Source organism: Solanum tuberosum, unplaced genomic scaffold (genome assembly GCF_000226075.1).
Source record: "Solanum tuberosum cultivar DM 1-3 516 R44 unplaced genomic scaffold, SolTub_3.0 scf00070, whole genome shotgun sequence".
NCBI lineage: Eukaryota > Viridiplantae > Streptophyta > Magnoliopsida > Solanales > Solanaceae > Solanum > Solanum tuberosum.
Window position 1 is genome coordinate 1,475,600 of NW_006238996.1, and position 10,316 is coordinate 1,485,915.

The following is a 10,316-nucleotide window of genomic DNA, read 5'->3' on the forward strand; positions in this document are numbered from 1 at the left end:
GTATATCTCTCATCTAGTTCGGGTTAAGGATTCTAGTTCCGAATCCCCAACTCTTGAGTCAGTTCTAGTGGTTAATGAGTTTCCAGAAGTGTTTCCAGAAGATCTTCCCTGAGTACCTCCCGAAAGGGAAATCGACTTTGGAATTGATCTACTTCTAGATACCCAACCTATATATATCCCTCCTTACAGAATGGCTCCAGCTAAGCTTAAGGAATTGAAACAGCAGTTGAAAGACCTTCTAGATAAGGGCTTCATCAAACCTAGTAATTTGCCATGGGGTGCACCAGTGTTGTTCGTGAAGAAGAAAGATGGTTCTCTCAGGATGTGCATTGACTATAGGCAGTTGAACAAGGTCACAATCAAGAATAAGTATCCCATCCCCAGGATTGATGACTTGTTTGACCAACTTCAGGGTGCTAGTCATTTCTCAAAGATAGACCTCAGATCGGGTTATCATCAGCTCAAGGTCAAAGATAGTGACATTCCGAAGATAGCCTTCAAAACTCGGTATGGTCATTATGAAGTTGTAGTTATGTCATTTGGACTAACCAATGCTCTTGCAACTTTCATGGATTTGATGAACAACGTGTTCAAGCAGTACTTGGACTTGTTTGTTATCGTCTTCATTAATGATATCCTCATTTACTCTAGGAATGAGGAGGAACATGCGAGTCATTTGAGAGTTGTTCTGAAACTCTCAAAGATCGCCAGTTATTCGCCAAATTTAGCAAGTGCGAGTTTTGGTTACAATCAGTGGCTTTCCTTGGGCATATAGTGTCCAACGAAGGGATCCGAGTGGATTCCCAGAAAATAGAAGCAGTGAAACAATGGCCCAGACCTACCTCTCCTGCAGATATCAAAAGTTTCCTAGGTCTAGAGGGCTTTTACAGAAGGTTCGTGGAAGGATTTTAATCCATAGCCTCACCATTGACTAGGTTGACTCAAAAGATGGTCAAGTTTTAGTGGTCAGATGATTGTGAGAAAAGCTTCGCAGAATTAAAAACTAGGTTGACTACAACTCCTGTTGTGACTTTACCAGAGGGTTCAGACAGTTATGTGATTTATTGTGATGCATCCAGAGTCGGCCTAGGCTGTGTGTTAATGCAGTGAGGTAAGGTTGAAGCCTACGCTTCTAGACAGTTTAAGGTGCATGAGAAGAATTATCCAACTCATGACCTCGAGCTTGTAGTGGTGGTGTTTGCACTCAAGATTTGGAGACACTACTTGTATGGTGTTCATGTAGATGTGTTCACCCAGAAAGAGTTGAATCTTCACCAGAGAAGATGGCTTGAGTTCCTCAAGGATTATGACATGAGTGTGCATTACCCTCCTGGTAGGGAAAATGTAGTAGAAGATACCCTTAACAGACTATCTATGGGTAGTGTAGCACATGTTGAGTAAGAAAGAAAAGAGCTAGCAAATGATGTTCACAGGCTTGCTCGTTTAGGAGTTCGTCTTATGAGCATATCAGATGGTGGTGTGACAGTTCCAAATGAATCATAATCTTCATTGGTAGTGGAGGTTAAGGAAAATCAAGACAGTGATCCGATATTGCTCGAACTCAAGGGTGCAGTCCATCAACAGAGAGTTGAGGTTTTATCCCAAGGGGGAGATGGTGTGCTTCACTACCAAGGTCGATTATGTGTTCCTAATGTAGGCGAGTTGAGACAACAGATTCTTGAAGAAGCCCATAAATCCACGGATTCTATTCATCCAGGTGCCACTAAGATGTACCGTGATCTGCAAGAAGTCTTTTGGTGGAATGGCATGAAGAGGGATATAACAGATTTTGTGGCTAAGTTCCCCAATTGTCAGCAAGTGAAGGAAGAACATCAGAAACCAGGGGGTATGACTCAAGATATCAACATTCCTACTTGGAAGTGGGAAGTGATCAACATGGATTTCATCACAGGTTTACCTCGTACCCGTAGACACCATGACTCCATTTGGGTGATAGTTGACAAAGTCACTAAGTCTTCTCGCTTTTTGGCGGTCAAGACTATAGATTCGACAGAGGATTACGCCAAGCTTTAAATTAATGAGATAGTCAGGTTGCATGGGGTTCCTTTGTCTATCATCTCAGATAGAGGTCCGTAGTTTACCTCTCATTTCTGGAAGTCATTTCAGAAAGGTCTTGGTACTCAGGTTAACCTTAGCACAACACTTCATCCACATATGGATGGTCAGGCAGAGCATACCAGTTAGACGTTAGAGGACATGTTGAGAGCTTGTGTGATTGACTTCAAGGGTAGTTGGGATGATCACCTTCCTCTTATAGAGTTCACCTACAATAATAGCTACAATTCCAGCATTCAGATGGCCCCTTATGAGGCATTGTATGGGCGTAGATGCAGATCTCCGATTGGTTGGTTTGAAGTAGGTGAAGCAGCCTTGATAGGGCCAAATTCGGTCCATTATGCTATGGAGAAAGTGCAACTCATTAGAGATAGACTTAAGACTGCCCAGAGTCGCTAAAAGTCTTATGCAGATGTATGGAGAAGGGAACTAGAGTTCCAAGTTGATGATTGGGTTTTCTTGAAAGTGTCGCCTATGAAAGGGGTGATGAGATTTGGCAAGAAAGGGAAGCTCAGTCCTAGATATGTAGGCCCTTACAAGATTCTAAAAAGGATTGGTAAAGTGGCTTATGAGTTAGAGTTGTCAACAGAGTTAGCAGCAATGCATCCAGTCTTTCACATTTCACTTATTGAAGAAGTGTGTGGGTGATCCAGCATCCGTAGTGCCATTAGAAAGTATGGCCGTGAAAGATAGTCTTTCGTAAGAGGATGTACCAATTGAGATTCTTGATCGTCAGGTTAGAAGGTTGAGAAACAAAGAAGTCGCTTTAGTCAAGGTTTTGTGGAGGAGTCAATCCGTAGAGGGAGCTACTTGGGAAGCAGAAGCAGCCATGAAGTCCAAGTATCCTCATCTATTTCCGTTCGATTCCACTCCAACTTGAGGTAATAGTTCCTTTTCAGTTTTTCAGTCATCCATGCGTAGAATCAGTCTTAGTATCATGTTCCTTCAGTCTGTACTTGCATTTTTCAGCGTATTTGCATGTTTTTGGAACTTAGTTCAGTCATAAATCAGCTTCCAGTGTTTAGTGGTAGGATTGCAGCTCATCCCCTCCATTTTAATTAGTTTAGTCTTCATTCGAGGACGACAAATCCCAAGGGGGAGATATTGTAACACCTCGAAAATCATACCTAAAAAAATATAGAAAACTACCTGAAGAAGTGAACCACGTAAGGGTTCACGGACCGTGATAGGGTCCACGGTCTGTTGACCTCCCCGTGGTAATGACTTAGAAGTCACCAGGCCCAGACGTCAGACCATGGGCACTTTCACGGTCCGTGGCCTTGACGACGGGCCGTGGTGGAATCTGTGACGTCTAGATAGTAGCCTCCTTAGCCTAGCCCTCAGACACCCCTCGCCCAAGTAAGGACCACGGGGACATTCATAGTCTGTGGTCCTGAAGACGGATCGTGGGGGAGTCCGTGAAACCTAACCAGTAGCCCCCTAAACCTAAACTACGTGGTTTTGGTCAATTTTAGCCTAGAAACATAACTAGATCTTAATCTTTCATCAAAACTTAGAAAATTAGAAGCAAAAGAGGAGAAAGAGGAGACCCAAACCCTTCGAAGAACGCAGCAAGTTTCCTCCGGTTCCAGCCCTAAAATAAAAGGATTTCTTCATGGAATTCGTCATCAAGTATGTGGGATTTCACTAGTGGGTTCCTTTCTCCCATTAGGTCCCTAGATTTCAGTCAGATTCTTGATTCCCTATTATTATTTAAACATAGGGTTTCTAGAACTATAGCAGATTAACATGAATTAGTTATTTAAATGTTCCAAATCAGATTATCATGTTATTTCTTTATTTATTGCATGAATTTCAGAACCCTAGCAAGGTATTTCGTTAGTTCTTTAATTACACATGTTAGGTCAGATATTTCAGTATTTCAGCTCTACATGCCTCAGTCTTGAATGTGTCATTATCAGTATATTAATGTGCATTCTCAGTTTGTAATTCAGTTTTGAGCTATCCAGTATATTACAGAAATTCAGTCATAATGTGTTAATCATTTAATCTATTGGGAGTAGCAGAATACCGAGTTGGACTAGGGTCAGTCACCCATATAGTCCCAGAACTATGAGCCACATAGGTTGTAAGTCCCCTGTGTGGGCATCGTTTTAGTGATCACACCAGCATTCCTCTACACCTTTGGCCGGGTGTATTGGGTCCTCTCGATGGGGCGTATACATCGGACTCCACATTTAGCTTATATGGTTTTATTATCGGTTATTAGTAGCTCCCACAGTTCAGTCAGACTCCATTGCATTGACCACATTTCAGTATAATCATTATTCAGCATCAACATGTCTAAATTTGGTCATTGCATTCAGTTAGCTCAGTATTCAATATCTATATCATGTTTAGATTATACTCTTGCTTTATTGCTTGTTCAGTTATATGTTTATTTCAGTTTTACTCTATCATGCATGCTCAGTACCTTTCAAGTACTGATGGATACTCTGCGCTACATCTTCTTGTGATGTAGGTTCAGATTCTCAGCATCCAGATCACGCTTAGATAGGTTCCCGATCTCCAGTTCAGCAACATCAGTCGTGAGTCCAACATTCTTCGAGGACAATAGTTATGTTATCTTTCAGTTTTCATTGTTTTAGTTTCAGTTTTGCTAGACTTAGCTGGGGCATGTCCCAGCACTTCTAGTCAGTTAGAGGCTATTTTCAGACATAGTTAGATTCAGCTTAGTATTTGAGTTTGATGTTTCTTTTGTATTAAGCTTTCATGGATTTGATATTTAGTTTTAGTATATGGGTATTTCCCCATCATTTCAGATTTATTTATGATTAGCTTCCACATCAGTTTTATTTCTCAGTTTATCTTTAGTATGCTCATGATTATGCCAGCAGGGTTAACTCGGGGTCACTTGTGATCCTAGGTCCCGTGTCCGCGTCTCGGGGGTAGCTCGGAGCATAACAAAAAGTAAACATAAACTTAAGATACATTAATACACCTCTTCAAGTTAGGTATGTGTAACAATGCCTTACTTGGAACAACATGTAGTAAAGGTTAATTTAGGTTGTGGCTTGGTGAAGGTAGCATCAAGTTGATCACAAGCATGAGTATGAGAATCTTGAACTCGATGAACTTGAACCTGGTCACATACATATGCAAAATCTACAACAACATGTTTTATACGAGTGTGAAACATCGGTTGTGAGAAATAAGTAACTCCAACATTTTCACAGTAGATTGTTGGTGTCTTCGGAATGGTGACAAATAAGTAAGTTTTGCACCCAAGTGAGCTCTGCAAGTGCATTGGCGACTGATTTATACTCGGCCTTTGTGGATGACAAGCCACAAAATGTTGCTTTTTTGACGACCAACTGACTGGATTTGGTACAAAGAAAAGAATGTAACCTGAAGTAGAGATTATGTCATTTGGATCACCAGCCCAATCCGCATCATCATACATATATAGATTAGAGTCAGAGATACGAAGTGATAAACTTCTAGCTTCTTTGAGATATTAGTGAACTCTTTTAATTGCTTTCCAATGTCCATCAATTGAATCATGCATAAATTCTGACAATTTATTGATTGTATAAGAAATGTCAGCCCGAGTAAGTGACAAATACTACAATTCGCCAAGGGTGCGTTGGTAGCGTATGGCATCAGTAGGTGGAGAACCATTAGCTACTCGAAGTAGGACAGTGGAACACATGGGAGTAAAAACACCTTTAGCATTGTCCATATCCAATTCAGAAAGGATGTCTGGAATATATTTGGATTGAGAAAGAATGAGATCATCTCGAACATGCTTAGCGTCAACACCCAAGAAATAGTTCAGATAGCCAAGATCCTTCAATGAAAATCGTTCTGCCAAGGAACTGATGGCAAATTTAATCACTGGTAGATGAGTTCCAATGACTATGATGTCATTTACATAGACAAACACATAAATAGTTACGACCAGATGCTTTCATACAAATAAAAAGGTGTCACATTTTGTTCTAACAAATTCCATTTTAAGAAGATATTCATGCATAGCATTATACCAAGCATGTGGAGCCTGTTTAAGACCATAAATAGCCTTCTTGAGTTTGCAAACATAAATCATGAATTGGGGATACCTCGGTGTTGAAACATAAAAACTTCTTCATCTACTTTGCCCCGTAGGAAAGCATTATTGACATCAAGTTGATGGATTGGCTAGTTCTGTTGCAAAGTTATAGATAACACTAATTGTATGGTTGTTGGTTTGACAAGAAGACTAAATGTCTCATGAAAATCTAAGTTGGGCTCAGTGAGAACCCTTTTGCAACTAGAAGAGCTTTGAAATGATCTATAGAACCAACTTCTTTCTCTTGATCCTATACATCCATTTGCAGTCCACAACATTTTTTGAATGCGTCTCGTGGTACGAGTTCCCAAGTCTGGTTTCTTGTTAAAGAAATAGGCTGTACGAACAGACTCTACGTTCATCGCATGTCTCCATTCTTCATGTTTATTGGCTTAGTTGAAAGTTAAAGGCGCATGATTCAACTGTGCGAGGAAAGATATTCTTCTTTTCAATTTGAAGATATTATTCTAGGACTTAGTGACAATTTAATTTGAAGATAGTGGAGGAATCGGTGCAACATGTATAGCTGGAGAGGAATCAATTGCTTGGTTTTGAGGATTTAAAATTTGATGGAATTGCAGGGGTGAAGGAGTAACCTCTTTTGTAGTGATTGGTTGTTGGGGTTGTAAGTTGATAGATGTGTTTTTGCATCTCTGATATGTAAGCAATGGCTTATGTGGAGCAGTGTCATGCGAAGAATAAAGGGAAGGAAGTTGTGAAGAAGAAGAAGATGGGATTTGCATATTACCTGATGTTTCTGTAGCTGCTGGTACTTGGTCGTTGTTGCTGGAGCATAACCTAGGGAAGAGGTGGTAGTGTTAGAGTTGAACTCTATAGGGATTGAAATAAGTTATGGAATGAGAGAAGGGGAGTTTGAATTATTGTTGGACTGCACTTGTCTTATTCAACAACTTCCCAACTTAACAGGGAAGTATATTTTCGTAAATGAATGAACACTTTTTTAAAGGAAATTCATTTTCAAACAATTATACATCACGACTTATGAAAATTTTGGATTGAACTGGGTCAAGACAGATATGAGCATGGTGAGTTTGAGAGATACCTAAATACACACATGGGGTGGACCGGGGCTCAAGTTTATTTCTACTATAAGATTTAAGTCAGCGGTAACAAAGACAACCAAAAACTTTTAAGATGGTATAGTCAGGAGATCGACTAAATAATTTTTGGTAGGACAACTCATTATTCAAGATATGAGTGACAAGTCGGTTAATAAGTTAGACATCCATAATGACATGCAAATGATCAAAGATCATATGGTAAGGATACTTCATGAAGAAGGGTTTTAGTGGTTTCAAGAATGTGACGATGTCTACATTCAACTATGACAACATGTTGTGGTCTATAGCGAGGTGAAATTAAATATTAATGCCATGTTTCTGAAGATAGAGCTGAAGACCGATAAACTCACCCCCTCCGTCCGTGTAAAGTGAAGGAATTTTTGTTTGGAAGAAATTTTCTACTAAAGGATTAAACATTGGAAATATTAACGTAAGCTCACTTTTATGGTTAAGTGTATACAACCAAGAATATTTGGTGTATTGGTCAACAAAAATAGAGTAAACTATTTTTTTGTCAAGTGACAAAACAAGTGATGGTCCCCATAAATCACTAAAGGTAATCTGGAAAGGAATATTACTAGACAAAGTGAGTCGTTGAAATGGCATATAATATAATTTATTAGAAGAGCAAGCATTACAAAGGTTAAACTTTTCTATGCTAGCAATAACGGGAAAATAAAACTTCTGCAGAATAAAATGTAAAATTCTAGAGTAGGGATGACCCAATCGACAGTGCCAGAGTTAAGATGGGGCTTGTGTGGAGGCAATGTGAACAGATGGTTTGCTGGATTGCATATGAGGCCACTCATACAACCCATTTTTATACCGACCTTGTACCAATGGCTTCGGAGTATGCAAGTCCTTCACAACAAAAGTAAAAAGAAAGAATTCAATGGATATGAGGTTATCTCGACAAAACTTAGCAAAAAAATTGAGATTTTTTTTATGGATAGAGCACAAAGTGTGTCAGAAAGCTTAAAAGTAGTTTTTGATGCCTGAATTAGAGTTGAACCAGTATGAGTAATAAGAATAGTTTTACCGTCGCACATAGATATTTCTTTAGTTCCAGTATACTCTTGAAGGTTGTGAGGTTTAGAAGTGACATGGCGAGTTGCTCCAGAGTCTAGAACCCAAGATTTTCCAGATGATTGCATGTCAGATACAAAGTGAGCCTTAGCTTCAAAGTGATTGTGTGACTAGGAGCGATAAACATCTGTTGTGTGACCAAACTTTTGGCACAAATGGCATTTGACAGATTGTTTGGATTGTCTCCTTTTTTTTATTGTTGGAATTCAATTGGTGATTCTTGACATTTCATTAGCGAAATTGAGATATTTTTCATGGATAATTGTTAAAGCGAGGATTGTTCCCATTGAATTTTGGAGGCATGTGGGACTTGTGGAAAATATCAGCCATGATCATCGAAAATGATTTTTTCAGATCTTAATGTTTTAGGAACAACTCATGATCTTTGAGATTGTGAAAAAATTCTTCAAAGTTTAAAGAAGAGTCTCGTCTGTGTATCGCAGTAGAGATTTCACAATATTCGAGGCCGAGGCTACTTAGAATTTTGACAATAAGTTCATCTTCATTGGCAGGTGAACTAGCAACTTTGAGAGCATCAGAGAGAGAACGAACATCTTGTAAGTATTATGTAATGGTTTTGGAAGCCTTCTTGGTATTTTGCAATTGATCTCGCAAGCTAAAGATGCGAGTATGACTTTTGTTGGCGTAAACTGTGTGAAGGGGTTTCCAGCTTTGTTAGCATATGGTGTTGCTACAACAGTCGGAGCAATTGTAGGATCGACAGATGACATCATTTCTTGTTGGATTAATTGATCTTGAGAGAACCAAATCTGATACTTGAAATTTGGTACAATAAGATCGTTTTGGATTATAGTAGGTGATGGAGCAGTTGTGGTTTCATCAATATATCCCATGAGTTGATGTCCATTTAGTAGCATCACAAGTTGCGCTTTTCAAGTGGAGAAATTGAGATTACCTTATAGTTTAATAGATAACTAAGCAACAGAGCTAAATTGTACTACATGAGTGGTGGCAGAAATTTTAGAACTGTTAGCAGCAGTAGCATCAATAACTGGAGCCATAGATGAGAAAGCTTAAGACAATGAAATGGATCTAAATCGGTGAAGCTTATGGCAGCTCTAATACCATATAAAGATTGAGATGAGAAGGAGCTCAAAAGGATAATCTTATTGAAAACTGCAAGTAATCTTAAATACATGAACTACAACTTACTTAAGCTAAATTGCAGGCAACTACTCCTAGATATGCTCCACATTAGGGGACTTGGTCAATATATAATAAAGCAGTAAATGAGATAAATAAAATATTATCTAATACTTGGTCAAAAGTAAACACAAACTTAAGATACGTTAATACTAATATATATATATATATATATATATAATTTCACATAACAATTTTCAACATATATATAAATTAAACTACAAATTATAAGGAATTTATATAAGTATACTTGGATGGTTTGACATTTTTTGAAAGAGAAATCAAAATACTCTTTCAAGAGGTTTAATTTGTTGAAGTACAACAAACTTTAGAAAAAATGAAAGTAATAAATTATTAGAAAGAGAAATCAAAATACTCTTTCAAGAGGTTTAATTTGTTGAAGTACAACAAACTTTAGAAAAAATGAAAGTAATAAAGTATTATTTTATTAATATTTCACTGTCTTAAAAATAAATTCATTATATATATATATATAGATACACACAAAAATCTAAACTATCTCTTTTTTTTAAGTTTCATACACAAATTATCACTCGAAACACACCTCTCTCTTTTACTAAACTCTCTTGATGGTGTGTACTAACTCTCTCTTTTATTTTAAAAAATAATTGTCACATGGTACACCACTTGGACAAAACATTCCACCTTGATAAAAATTAATATATTATTCGAATTAGTTAAAAATTAAAGATTAAAGTATCATTATCCCAAAATATAATAATATTTTTTTAAAAATAATTTAAAATATTTTTTTACCTCACTCCGCACTAGTGTCGTACCCCCAACACCACCCCCCCCCCCCCCACCCCCCCCAC